This window comes from Oryctolagus cuniculus, chromosome 1, assembly GCF_051225735.1.
Source record: "Oryctolagus cuniculus isolate XC-2025 breed Fujian yellow rabbit chromosome 1, ASM5122573v1, whole genome shotgun sequence".
NCBI classification, from domain to species: Eukaryota; Metazoa; Chordata; class Mammalia; order Lagomorpha; family Leporidae; genus Oryctolagus; species Oryctolagus cuniculus.
This window is the reverse complement of record NC_142867.1, coordinates 35,555,851-35,570,971: the sequence shown is the minus strand read 5'-3', so window position 1 is coordinate 35,570,971 and position 15,121 is coordinate 35,555,851. Positions and strand designations below refer to the sequence as shown.

The 15,121-nt window shown below is 42.1% G+C and overlaps 1 protein-coding gene and 1 non-coding gene across 11 annotated transcripts in view; both read right to left on the bottom strand.

Annotated features, from left to right (window-relative positions):
- Window positions 1-15,121, bottom strand: part of MPPED2 (metallophosphoesterase domain containing 2) — a 195,735-nt gene that overhangs the window by 146,675 nt on the left and 33,939 nt on the right. The window lies entirely within an intron of this gene.
- On the bottom strand, window positions 12,207-12,313 carry LOC127485023 (U6 spliceosomal RNA). The gene has a single exon (XR_007912232.2). It is a non-coding gene; the product is annotated as a U6 spliceosomal RNA (small nuclear RNA).

The following is a 15,121-nucleotide window of genomic DNA, read 5'->3' as shown; positions in this document are numbered from 1 at the left end:
GCCTCCTGGGGTTTGGTAGCTAGCCTCAGGCATGGTGTAGCTCTGCAAGATTTCATCTCAGACCAGGCAGTTTTCTCTTTGGCCTTCTGGGATGGTATTTCCCAGACCAGGCAGCGTTTTCTTTTTATTTTAGTATGGTAGTTTGGTTTTATCCTGGTGGAGAGGACAGGAGAGGGGAGGGGAGCGGAGGAGAGGGGAGAGGTGAGGGGAGAGGAGGGGGAGGGGAGAGGAGGGGAGAGGGGAGGGGAGAGGAAAGGAGGGGAGAGGTGGGGAGAGGGGAGGGGAGGGGAGAGGAGGGGAGAGGGGAGGGGAGAGGTGGGGAGAGGGGAGGGGAGGAGAGAGGGGAGTGGAGGGGAGTGAAGAGGGGAGGGGCAGCAGACTGGTAAGATAATGGACCCAATTTTGGGTGCAAAAAGAGACTCTAAGGTGTCAAAATTATAGCTAGTGTAATGTATCCAAGTCACATGCTTAAGGATAATTAGGCTTGTGGAAAGCCATGTCCATTCTTGTCTTCTCAGACTGTTTAGCTATGTAGTTCTGCATACATTCCTATGGGCTCACCCCTAAGGGTACAGTGTGAAAACCTGCCATGGGATCCCAAGTCCCCATGAGCTTGGTGGTAAAAGTAGCATTTTAAGTTTAGTGATTATACAGATAGGGTTAAATAGATTTTTAAAAATTTCTCCAACATAGGAAGCAGCCCACACAACAGACTCACAGAATGGCAATCGCTCTAACACTCAGTGACCTCAGAGCAGAGCATAAGACATTCTGGTCTGGCTGAAAAGCCCACAAGAGCATTTGGAAAGCCAGTACACTGGTGTGCAAAGAGTATCCTTCCATGAAGGACCTCTGTGGTCCAGGCTCCAGTGGAAAGAAGTGGTCATCAAAGAAGGACATACGCTTCTCTCAAGAGAGGAGAGAACTTCCACTTTGTTCATGGTCTTGTCTGAAGACCGATGGGGTTTGCAGATTCAAGAGGCTTCCACAGTCTAGGCATCTCATGTCAAGAGCCTTGGGTGATCACTGACGTCATACACAAGAATGTTAATTGCTAAATTTAGAACAGGAGTCACCTTGTACTAACTTCCCATGCAGGACTTCTGTGCTCAAAGAGTTGTCTTACTAGAGTTAATGGTAAAGCTTGCTTTCAAAGATTTACTTTGTTTTACTGTGTTAAATAGAGGATATTCTAATCTCTCATAAGTTTTAGTTATGTCTAAGTGTCCAACACCATTGCTTGGGAGAGATTTGTTATCATTCTTAGGTGCTCCCTTAAGTTAATAAGTTTCTCAAACATGGACTCTTGATTCCATGCCAGTCTCCCTGTAATACTTTTATCTTGCCTGTTTTACAGTCAAATGGAGAGTACAGAATGATTCAAAGCCTCAGGGCCATTAAGGAGGCAGCTGTCCCAACGCACATTATTGTGTTAAACCCTTACCTGAAGGATGTTTTCTTATGCATCCCATTAAGCCCAGGATCTAGCAAAAGGATACAGTTTCCCCCAAAAAAGCTCAGGTTTCCGAACAAGAGGTGGATTATCTGGGATATATTCTGACCCCAGGAAAGTGTGCTCTTCCAGTCAAGAGAAAGGAAACTATTGTATGTGTAGGGTCACCACAGATGAAAAAGCAGCTAAGAACATTTCTGGGGACGGCAGGATCTGTAGACTATGGATGTCAGGGTTTGGGTTACTAGCCAAGTCTTTGTACGAAGCTTTAAAAGACCCTGACACAGACCCACTCTGCTGGACAGGGGAGCTACAGAGGGCATTCCGAAGAATTAAAGAGCTTCTAACAGAAGCACAGAAGCTCTAACATCAGGAATCCCTAACCTGAGTAAGCCAGTCACAGGGGGTTGCACTAGGAGTACTGACTCAGAAATTGGGTCCACTTCCATGACCAGGAGCCTATTTTTCTAAACAGCTAGATTCAGTGGCTACAGGGTGGCCTGCAGGCTTAAGGGCTGTTGCTGCTACAGCACTTGGCGGAAGAAGCCACCAACCTGACTTTAGGCCAACCACTTGAAGTTCAAACTCCACACTAGGTACAAGGAGGTCTTAGACATTAAAAGACATCAATGGCTAACAGGAGGGCATCTTACAAAATATTAGGCCCTATTGTTAGACTTCCCTAAGATAACTCTTAAAAGTGTGCAAAATCCTCAACCCAGCAACTCTGTTGCCAACGGAGAGTACTGAAAAATTAACTCACTAATGTGTAGAAACTGTAGAACAAGTGTATTCAAGTAGACCTGACCTACAAGATGAGCCTCTAGAGAATCCAGATGTTGAGTGGTTTACTGATGACGGTAGCTACATGAAGGAAGGAATTAGAAAGGCAGGTTATGCTACAGTGGATCTTACCCAGGTAACAGAAGCTCAAGCACTGCCAAGTAATACTTCAGCTCAAAAGGCTGAACTTACTGCACTAACTAGAGCCTTGTGATTATGAAAAGGCCAGAGTTAATATATTTACAGATTCCAAATATACTTTCCTTGTGTTACATGCACACGCAGCAATTTGGAGAGAAAGAAGCTTATTGACTGCAAGGAATTCCCCCATTAAATATGGAAAGGAGATACTAGCTCAACTTCAGGCAGTACTGGAACCTTCAGGAGCGGCTGATTGGTAGATTGACTTTACTAACATGCCTCCTACAAATAATTACAAATGTCTTCTAGTTTTTATTGATACTCTCACAAGATAGATAGAAAATTCTCCAACTCAAACAGAAAAGGCACAAGAGGTATCCAACGCCTTGCTGAAGGATGTTGTGCCATGCTTTGGACTCCCACAGTCACTTCAGAGTGACAATGGACCTTCATTTGTATCTAAAATAACTCAAGAGGTAACTACTGCCTGGGAGTTTCTTACCACCTACAAGCCTCTTGGAGACCTCAGTCATTGGGTAATCATAATCTTAAGAAACTTCTAGCTAAGCTTTGCCAAGAGACCTCAGAAATGTGGCTTAAACTATTGCCTATTGCCCTCCTCAGGATGAGAATAACACTCAAGACTGCCTTAAAGCTTAGCCCATATGAGATGATATATGGACAGTCCTTCCTTACCTCTGACATCCTCTTTGATTCAGAGATTCAAGATCAGATAAAAGTATACTATCAATTCAGGCCAGGTAGAGAAGGCTCTGATGGAATATGGTAATAAAGTTCTCCCAGTGCCATACCCTAAGACTCCTTGAGCAGCCGATTTCCCCAGGAGATTTAGTTTTATTAAAACCTTGGAAGGAAGGATCCTCTTCAGACCAGTTGCAGCCTAAATGGAAGGGACCCTACCAGGCGCTACTGAGCACGCCTACCTCAGTGAAATCAGAGGGCATCCCAAGCAGGGTATACTTGTCAAGGATTAAACTTCTTCCTGAGTCTTTGCAGGTACACTTGAAACATAAATCTGCTTGCTTACTCCTGTGAGCCAACTGAAGATCTCAAATACTTCTTCAAAAAGCAAAAAATATAAGTAAATCTTTTGGTTTTGTCACATCAAGGCTCAACCCATTAAGGTAGATGTGTTGTACCTACCGCTTCTTTTGATTCTTTTTGGGAGCTGTTATTGGCAGGAAAACTCCTTAGTGGGTTCTTCTATTATAATACTGGAAGATCCTGGTGTGCCACATGAAGCTGATGTAAAAAAACCTGACCATTGCTTTAGGCAATCTGGCTTACACTTCAGGCCAACTGTTACAGCAAGTACTTATGTCTATGGATACTCTGTCGAAGGTAGTTATGGATAATCGACAGGCCTTGGAATATATACTGATAGAACAAGAGGAATACATGCAGTGATTAGAGGGATCTGCCACCTTTACTCTAACAGTAGTATATTTGCTGAAAGAGACAGTAAAAATCTCTACATTCAGGCTAAATGGTTTTACAACCTGCACAAGGACAGCCTATCCTCACCAACTATCTAGGAATCTATAAAATACATTCTTATATATTCTTTCCATCTTAAAGGGCACTCCACTGGCAATTTGTTTTGTTCCAGTTTTATCATACTGATAAAACTTGTATGTTTCAGAATTCAACAACTTCTGACCATGTGGGGAGCACAGCCATTGGTGGTGACTAAAAATTCTCCAGCTCATGAAACAGATTCAATAGATGAGATAGGAAAAGATTTCTAGACCCAAGACAGGCAGGGGCTGTGTCCATGATCAGCAGGAAGGAGATACAGAAGAGACGATGAGTCTACATCCCTCAGCATCCCCTTAAGATTAAGGGTCAGAAATCTCTGAGAGGGGAATGATGTGGGAGACAGATTAAGAGACAGATTAAGTTTATGGGCTGGAGGCCACACCTATCCCACCCCATGTAATCCTATCATTAATCAGATGACCCCTCCCCAAGATGAACCTCCCCTCACCTGGGACCTGGGGGCAGTACTATGTAGCCACTCTTCAAAGTTACCAAGAAGTCTGGGGAAGGGGAGGGTGCTATTTCTCTCTCCTCACCTCGTGGATCCAGGACGTGCAGAGCAGGGTATGAAACTCCCCGTTCTACCTTTCCTGGCCCACTCTCCCTCAATGATGCCCTAGTGCACCTGTGTGTTCTTTCTTCTCACTTTCTAAATAAACCTTACCATGCCGCATGCCATTTGCGTCTATGCTTAGAATTCTTCTCTAAGTAAAAGGCAAGAGCCTGAGATACTCATTTTGGCCCAAATTAACTCACGGCAATACCAGTCAACTCAGACTCAGAAGAAGCAATACGGCAAATGCACAGAGCTGGACGGTAGCTTTTATCAGCTTAGCATCTGCTTTTTTTTTTTTTTTTTTTTTTTTTTTTTTTTTTTTGACAGGCAGAGTGGACAGTGAGAGAGAGAGACAGAGAGAAAGGTCTTCCTTTTGCCGTTGGTTCACCCTCCAATGGCTGCCGCGGCTGGCGCGCTGCGGCCAGCGCACCGCGCTGATCCGATGGCAGGAGCCAGGTACTTATCCTGGTCTCCCATGGGGTGCAGGGCCCAAGCACCTGGGCCATCCTCCACTGCACTCCCTGGCCACAGCAGAGAGCTGGCCTGGAAGAGGGGCAACCGGGACAGAATCCGGTGCCCCGACCGGGACTAGAACCCGGTGTGCCGGCGCCGCTAGGCGGAGGATTAGCCTATTGAGCCGCGGCGCCGGCCTTAGCATCTGCTCTTATTCTCAGTTTATCCTCCTTCACTGTCCTCGTCCACCACAAACATACACAGATCTAAGAGCAGATTTGTCCTTATGCTGAGACACAGATTTAAAACCAGTAATGGGGACCGGCACTGTGGCATAGTAGGTTAAGCCTCAGCCTGCAGCGCCGGCATCCCATATGAACACTGGTTTGAGTCCCAGCTGCTCCACTTCTGATCCAGCTCTCTGCTAATGGAGTGGGAAAGCAGTGAAAGATGGCCAAGTGCTTGGGCCCCTACAACTGTGTGAGAGACGTGGAAGAAGCTCCAGCCATTTTGGCCATTTGGGGAGTAAACCAGTGGATGGAAAACCTCTCTCTGTGTTTCTCCCTTTTTCGGTAACTCTGCCTCTCAAATAAATAATTTTTTAAAAAAAATCAATAATAACAGTTACAAATTAAAAAAATATGGATCAATTTCAAACCTGGGCATACCTCAAACCTGTTTTAACTCTGACTAGTAGAAAGAACATTAAAGGCCATCACAGGCACTTGCTATTTTTTTAAAATTCTGTGTGTGTGTGTATGTGTGTGTGTGGGGGTGATGGTTCACAAAAAGTGCTGGCTCTAACTGATCATCTATGAGACTTTTTTTATTATTAAAACTGTTCAAATGAGAGGGAGTTGTGGCTTTCTCTATCTTTCTCATCAAAGCCAAGTTTTCCAAGGCTTAATGTCTCACAAGTAGTTGCTAATGGGCTGCATTGTTTAGTTAATTGTGCTTATCAGAAGCGCAGGTAACTTCATATTTGCCTGGCTAATGGTCCTTCTTTAAAGTGCTTGCATTTCAGTTGGGTTTTAATGGTCTGTATTTCTTTTTATTTTTTTTTTCAACTTCAGGTTGAGTTGATAGACTTGCAAAGAATCATTCACATCTAAAGCAAAACCAGGTATTTTGTGTTGAAAATGGGATATCAGGGAAGTACATTTCAATCTAAATGCTTGTCTATAAGACTACTTAACATGATGGTATTTATTGACTTATCAAAATCAACCTAATACAATAACTTTCAGACTTAGTGCTTGTTTTTCTGGAGATTGTTTCATGACAATAAAAAACTATCCTACCCAATATCTTTCTCCCTGGCTAAAATAGCTAGTGCACCAATCAGCCATAAAAATTACCTGGGCCCACATATGTGAAAAACCCACCAAAGATACTTTCTTCCCTTCCTGGAAATAAATACTTACTACCTTGATAGAGTCATTTCATAATTTGTTTTTCCCATGATTATTTCAGGGTGGTTGTGTTCAAGTTAGACATGAGCAGCTACCTGCCCAAGATCACCAAGCTATGATGTAGCTGAGAAGAGAATAAAATTTATGTCTGACAGTAATTCAGTTGTCAATTTACTTCAAACAAATTACAAAGGAAAATACTATATACAATGTTGTGTTACACCTTCCCATTAACACTGGCCAAATTCTCCCCAAGTTCCCACTGAGTGCCACTGGCAAGGTCTTCCAACAGGTATGATAGGTAGTTCATCCTCCTCCTTAAGCTTCTGAATGACCCATTTTATTCATTTAGTCCAGGACTCAGCAAATCTCAGATCACAGGAAAATCTGGCCCAGTGTTTGCTTTTGTAATGTTGTGCTGAACACAACCACCCTCATTTGTTTAAATATTTTCTAAGGCTGTTTTCAAGTATAACAGCAGCGTTTATAGCTGCACCGAAAACCATATATCCTACAAAGCCTAAAATAATTACTATTTGGACATTCGAAGTGTAGGTCATGGTGGAAAAAGTGAATACTGAAAAAGTGGTAAGCTTGGGAGTTTACATGCCATTTTTCTAGGGGAAAGGGAGATGGGAATATAGGCAACCTAGAAGACTACATGATTTTAGGAGAGATGAATGAGCTCTTAGAAGAACCGATGGGAGACATAATAGTTTGTGACAAAGTTTTTTTTTTGGAGTGTTGTCGACTTGTAGTCTCCTGTCTTGTGATAAGAATCAGTCTTTCCTGGTTAACGAAAATCCCAGGGAACAGACTGATGACAACAGAATTCCTTTTGGAGGGATGGTCTTTAAGCAGATAACGGGGGTTCAGAAAAACCTCTTCCAGCATTTGCTATTTTTAACTGCCTCAGCTCAAAATAATCAATATACCAAAGTGGCATATTCTGGGGTAGCCTGTTCAAACTCCTCTACGAAAAAAGTTTCTCCATTCTTCATTTAGTCACTCAGCAAACATTTGCTACAAAAGTAACCATACGTTAGCTCTATTTATAGATGCTCTATTTACTAATAATGACGCCTGCTCTGCAGCAGTGTATACATACTAGGAGCCCAGGGTACTCTGATATCCTTACATTGATTCTCTCAAGGTCTCCATGTGATGCTTTTGTATGTGTACATGTGCTTTCCTGTATTCTCCAAACTTAACTTAGGCACACTCATTAAGCCTGGGAGGGAGTTTGGGTGTCCTGGTCTGTCTGATCCACAACCATATATTGTTTGCTATGAAATGCTGTTTCTTGGGATACAGGCAAAAAATTTAACACCTTGGAATAGCAACCTTTTGATGTAATGCTGGAGCTTCTGGGGATTAGCCAATCTCTTAAGGAGACAGGCTTTAGTAACTGGGCTACTTTATAAGTCTGTAACTTGTGGATAACTAAAAGCATGTAAACAAGTCTTGTCTACAGATGTCAATAAACTATCTTCAGTGGCATATCAAGGGATTCCTGCTCCAGTTTTGTGTCCACTTGTAAATTTATTTCAACATTTCTTTATCCCACAACCACTCATGGGTCTCCTGTGAACTTCCCATAGCTTCCTCAGCTCCCTCATTCATTAATTAGCTAAGAATATTTTGGACAGTGTTCATTTTGTATCTGTATGAAAGTCAAGATTGTAAAAAACCTCATTGTTACGGAGGTGATCACGATGCCATTGTATTTCTGGAGCCTCACATTTTCATCTGGGACAGCACACAAACCAAAGTATAATCAATGTGATTCAATGAATATACACATATACTGACAAAGAATATACACATATACTGACAAAGAACAAAGTGATTAAGATACCACCACATTTAGGTCACTTTAGAAACTAACAAGACATGGTTATGAGACCCTGGGCAAGTTATTAAACCTCTCTAAGCTTTAGTGATCTCATCTGTAACCTGGGGCTGATAATAGTACTTGCTCCATAAGGTTGATAGTTATTGTTAGTATTGCACTGTATCTCCCAAGATTCATGTGCTGGAAAGTTAATTCCCAATGCAACAGTGTTGAGAGGTAGAGCATTTAAGAGATGATGAGGTTGTGAGGGCTCTGCTTCCATTAATGGATTATTATCACTATCACAACACTGGATTTGTTATCATCAAGAGTGTGTTTGTGGGGCCGGCGCCGTGGCTCACTTGGTTAATCCTCTGCCTGAGGTGCCAGTATCCCATACGGGCACCAGGTTCCAGTCCCGGTTGCTCCTTTTCCAGTCCAGCTCTCTGCTGTGGTCCGGGAAGGCAGTGGAGGATGGCCCAAGTGCTTGGGCCCTGCACCTGCATGGGAGACCAGGAAGAAGCACCTGGCTCCTGGCTTCGGATCGGCACAGTGCCATGGAAGCCATTTGGGGAGTGAACCAACAGATAGGACCTTTCTCTCTGTCTTTCTCACTTTCTATAACTATACCTATCAAATTAAAAAAAAAAAGTGTGTTTGTTATTAAAGACAAAAACAAAATTCATCCCTTTCTTGTTCTCTCTTACCCTGTTGGCTTCCACCACAGGATGACAAAGCAAGAAGGGCCTTACCAGATGCCTGCTCATTGATGATGGGCTTACCAGCCTCAAATGTATGATAAATAGTTTTTCTTTGTAAATTATTCAGTCTGCAGTAGTCTGTTGTGGCAATATAAAATAGACTAAAATACCTTTGAAAAGGTCCTAATGCATATCAAGTGTTCAGTTAAGTGTGAGTTGTCATTATCGAATTTCTCATCTGTGAGGATTTAGCTCTGCTTGGGGATGGGGAGGTCGTCACAAAAGAGCGATGCACTCAACTGACGGAATGGGAGAAATTATTTGCAAACTATACAACTGATAAAGGATTAATAAACAGAATCTACAAAGAGATCAAGAAACTCTATAACAACAAAACAAATAACCCACTTAAGAGATGGGCCAAGGACTTTAACAGACATTTTTCAAAAGAGGAAATCCAAATGGCCAACAGACACATGAAAAATTGTTCAGGATCACTAGCCATCAGGGAAATGCAAAACAAAACCACAATGAGTTTTCAGCTTACCCCGGCTATAATGGCTTTCATACAGAAATCAACAAACAACAAATGCTGGTGAGGATGTGGGGAAAAAGGTACCCTAATCCACTGTTGGTGGAAATGCAAACTGGTAAACCACTATGGAAGACAGTTTGGAGATACCTCAGAAATCTGAATATAGCCCTACCATATGACCCAGCCATCCCTCTCCTGGGAATTTACCCAAGGGAAATAAAATCAGTAAATAAAAGAGCTGTCTGCACCCCCATGTTTATTGCAGCTCAATGCACAATAGCTAAGACATGGAATGTACCTAAATGCCCATCAATGGAAGACTGGATAAAGAAATTATAAGATATGTACTCCATGGAGTACTACATAGCAGTAAAAAAAATGAAATCCAGTCATTTGCAACAAAATGGAGGAATCTGGAAAATGTCATGCTGAGTGAAATAAGCCAGTCCCAAAGGGACAAATATATTTTCTCCCTGATCTGTGACAACTGAGCACCTAAAAGGAAACCTGTAGAAGTGAAATTGACACTGAGAAGCAATGACTTGATCAGCCTTTGTCCTTACTGTCGAGGAACACCTTACTATTTGATTCTATTTACTATTTCTTTTTCTACTTAATACCATTGGTTGAACTCTTTACTTAACACAGATTTATTATTAGGTGTTTAAATCCAATGGAAAATTGATCCCTGTAAAAAATAAGAGTGGGAATGAGAGACAGGAGATGTACAGTTCAGCATACATTCCCTCAGACTTACCTCTAAGGGTAAAGCTAAAAAGTTGCCATGGGTCTCTGAATCCCATTAAGTTGGCAGGTACCAATGCCATCTGACTAGTTAAAGTGATAATTTTAAGCACATAACTGATCATAAAGATAGGAATAAGTGCCAAAAGGATCACATAAACAAGACCAAGTGTCTACTAATAACAATATATGGAGGTGGCTGGCACAGTGGCATAGCTGGTTAAGCTGGCGCCTGCAGTGCTAGCATCCCATATGGACATCAGTTTGAGGCCCAGCTGCTCCACTTCCGATCCAGCTCTCTGCTATGGCCTGGGAAGCAGTAGAAGATGGCCCAAGTCCTTGGGACCCTGCACCCACATGGGAGACTCAGGAGATGCTCCTGGCTCCTGGCTTCAGATTGGCGCAGCTCCAGCTGTTGCAGCCAATTGGGAAGTAAACCAGTGGATGGAAGACCTCTCTCTCTCTGCCTCTCCTTCTCTCTCTGTGTAACTCTGACTTTCAAATAAATAAGTAAATCTTTTTTAAAAATGCATAGAATTAAAAAGGAGAGAATAATCCAACATGGGAAGCAGGCCACATAGCAGACTCATAGAATGACAAATGCCCCAAACAGCACTCCGGCCTCAGAATCAGCCCTTAAGGCATTTGGATCCAGCTAAAAAGCCCATGAGAGCATTTCAAGCAGGGAAAGCCAAGACATCTGGCAAAAAATGGCCTACATGACAGATCTCTGTGAGTGAGATCCCAGCAGAAAGAATGGGCCATCAAAGAAGGAGGTACCTTTCTCTGAAGGGAGAAGAGAACTTCCACTTTGATTATGGCCCTGTCTAAATAATGTCAGAGTTTGTGGACTCAAAAGGCTTCCATAGCCTTGGAAGCTCATGACAAGAGCCTGGGTGATCACTGACGTCATAAATAAGTGTCAATTGTTAAATCAACAACAGGAGTCACTGTGCACTTGCTCCATATGTAGGATCTCTGTCCTTAATGAGTTGTACTATGAGACTTAATGGTAAAATTTGTTTCAAACAGTACGTTATAATTTGTGTGTCTATGTGGGTCCAAACTGTTGAAATCTGCTTAGTATACAGTTGATCTTCTGTATATAAAGATCTTCTATATATAATTAAAAATGAATCTTAATGATGGGAGAAGGAGTAGGAGGTGGGATGGGAGTGGTGGTAGGAGGGCAGGTATGGGGGGAAGAACCACTATATTCCAAAAGCTGTACCTACAAAATTTATATTTATTAAATAAAAGTTTTCTTAAAAAAATGCCGCACTCTACCTGGGCCTTGAAAGTCTAGCAGTTCACCAAGCATAGAACCAGGGTTCTCAGAACCCACTCAACAGAAGAGGACCAGTTTCTAAATTTTGAGAAGCGGTACAGGAAGAGGTGAGTCACAGTACCAAATTTACAAAGATGGTAATTCCCCAGAAAACAATGCATTTGTAAGCTGATCTAAATTTTCCTAAATTTGCTAAAGCTTCTGTTTCTTTTCTCCTTCACAGTAGTATTGTGGATGACTAAAACCAAGTAGGAATGCATGCTCCAGGTAGTACCAGTTTTCACAAACTCTGGACATCGGAACATCAGACGACAGTGATCCATTTACCTGGTTCAGGTACCCTTCAAGAACAAGTAGTTGTTTTATTCCAAACTTTATAAACAGCAAAACATGTATTAGCCAAGGATGAATGAACCCAAAGTACAGATCACATATTATATAGACCAAACTTTATACAATCCACCATTAACAGTAACTTAATATTCAGTGTGTACCACACACACACACACACACACACACAATTTCCTATCCATAGGTGAAAAAACATACACAGATCCAGTTATAAACAAGTTCTCGTCCTGAACAAACCCACTTTCCTTCTGTACCTGGTTATTTGTCATTTCTATATTATTGGTCTCACATCAAAATTCCATAGGTTCTACTTCAAATTAGTTCATTTTGTGAACACTTCTTAGTAAATTTTTTGATTAACATGTAATGCTTGTACATTTTTATGGGGTACAGTGATAACCAAGGAATGTTTTACAACTTTGTGTGTCATCCTCACACAGGGCTCATGCTAATCTTCACTGTTTCGTTCCAGTTTTAGCACATGTGCTGCCAAAGTGAGCAGTCCTGGATACTTTCGATAAGGGAATAAACTTCAAATAAATCTCAGTTCTGTGTCAACATTTGCTGAAAGTTTACTAGAAAGTCTTTATCCACAAGATTTACATAATTCTGTTGGCTCCTTTTCACTCCTGCCTGCACTCGTGTGAATGCCACACTGCAGAAGACCCACTCTTGTTCAGCGTGCATTTTGTATCATGGCCTATTGTACAAGCTTCCAGGTCTGCTAAGACTCAGGAATGTCAGCTGTCTCTCTCTCTGCTACAGCAATGAGGGAAAGGATGAAAAGGAGGTTAGTCCACTTTGACTTTTTGGCAGGAAGATAACTTCCTTGAAAAGCCTTTTCCTATTAAAAAAAAAAGGTGTTTTTTTTTTTAATTAAAACACACACAAAAGCCTTACAGGTACTCCCTGTGCCCTACTATCAGATATCATTCCAGCCCCAGCCCCCAGAGGTTTGGCCGTGTGATTGTTTCAAGCTCTCTTCCTCACCAAGAGGTGAACACGTGACTGCCACTATCCATAAACGCTGAAGTGAGTGTACTTAGCTAAAGGGCACTGCAATAATTTTTCTCTTCCACGTGAGAAAGTTAGCCTTGGAAATTCTCTGGCTCACTGCCTGTTTTTAAATCATCTTTTGGGGAGGGGTAGCCAAGGGGGCACGTTAAGTTCAAATTAGCCCCCTTCTCACTTCCATATTAACTTGCTCTTTAAAAATAAAAATAATAATAAAAAGACAGTCTCAACCAAGCCTTCAGATTTGCTCTAAAGAGTGCTAAAGACTCAACATTTTAATAAGCAATGCCCCCAGATGTCCACTGTAGGAAAGTAGTTCTGGCTGATAGATTAAATTTGATTAGCACTGGAGCTGGCACTGTTCTGTGGAGACACCATGATTCCTGTAAGAATCTGGAGTGAATGGTGGCCTGAGAAACAGTCACCGAAAAGATTTATAGCCCCCAACTACAAAACTACAAATCAGCCTTCGGTTCCAAAGAAATTATTCTGCCTTTCCCACCCCTTTGGTAAGGAAACATGTTGAGAATCTTGAATCCATCTGAGTACGTGCAGCGGGACTAGAATATAATTTCTCTTCATTTGCCCTGACTGTTAAATGTTTGTACAGGACCCAGAGCTGGTCAGCCCTCCCATTATAGTTCTGCAGAGAGGATGTGAGTGTAGCCAGGAATTCTGATGGGAGTTTGCCAGAGCCAAACTTTACTAAGCACTAGTGGCAATTTAGGATGCAGATAATTTTTATAAGCACTTGGCCTTAGGGTATGGACAAGTTCACACACACACACACACACACACCCGACCCTCGATGATTCCACAGCTTACAGGGCTGAGGAAATGGGCTCTTTCTAACCTCTGAGTAAACCCCAGACAGACTTATTAACCAGAAAGCACACAGTCTGGAAAAGTAGCCATTAGATTCTCCACCACGTCCAGGTCAGAGCTGGCCCTTTCTTGACGAGAGGCCTCAAATCAGGAACGTTTGTGAGCAGCACCCTAGTTTCTGGGTGAAAGCTTTTCCCCACACAGCACTGAGTGTCACTCATTCACCTAGTTCTATGCAAGCCGCATTCCTCTTGGGGAGCCCCTAGTTGACTCTGGCCTGCCGCCTGAGCCCTTCCATCTGTATCAGGTACATTAGTAAAGGCCTTCATACATGTTCAAAAAACTGCTGCATATACAATTGCATTTCATCCTCAGCTTACAATAACACTCCCGTTATTCCCTTTAGAGTCTATGATCCAGAGGGGTTGAGTGACTTGCTCATGGTCAATGGTAGTAGCACAACTAGACCCAGGCTGCAGGCCTCCCCACTCCCAGTAATAATAATCCCCACCATCGGTGAACGCTAGTGCCATGAGTCAGGCACTGTGTCAAGTACTTTATGAACATTACCTCACATACTCCTTGCAAGACTCCTAATAAGGTAGATATTATTGATCCCATCTTACAGATGAGAAATACTGGGCTTATGAGGTGAAATGATTTCCCCAGAGTCAGAAACACTGTAAATGGTGAGGCCTTAATTACAAAGGCAGCCTGTCGGACTCCCTGACTTACTAGCTATTATACTACCTGAAAACCCAACACTCTCCTATGCAAACTCAATGCTAAGTTGAAGAAATACAAGTTTTCTACACTTTTAGGTATCTCAGAAACTTCCGAAAGCCCAGTTTTGTCCACTTCACTTTTGTCAAAAAGAAAATACTCAAAACTTGAAAGTGCTATCTTTTGTCAGGTGTTTTTACTGCTCCAAATATCATTTGCTTCTGTCTCTTATTTCATTTAAAAGAAAAACAGATGGTTTAATATAAATTCCTGCAGGAACTTTACTAGACTCCCTAGAAAACTTTATGAGCATAGCAAGTTCTGGAGACCAACAACATAGATTTAAATCCCAAATACCCAAAATGACAACCTCTGGAATACGGGCAAGTCAATAAATCTCCTACTTTAGTTTTCTCATGTTTATATAAACTGTAAGACTCCTTTATAAGGGTGTTTCTGGGGGAGACTGAGATTGCACTAACACAGCGTAAAGGGCCAACAGCTATTCTAACTGTTGCTGCTTTTTTTTGTTATTTCTGTGTCTGCAAAATTTCTCAGGTCTGCCCTAATTTCACTGGGTCGACAAAATATGAAAATTCTCACTGATGAAGTGTTCTGAATGCAGGTCTCACACAAACAGATAATAAAGCACCCAGCACCTGACCTGGGAAAGCACATGGCACTTTGTGACCCATAAGTCAACTCCACCTCTTAAAATTATCGTTCACCTGGTACTATTAAAGCTGTC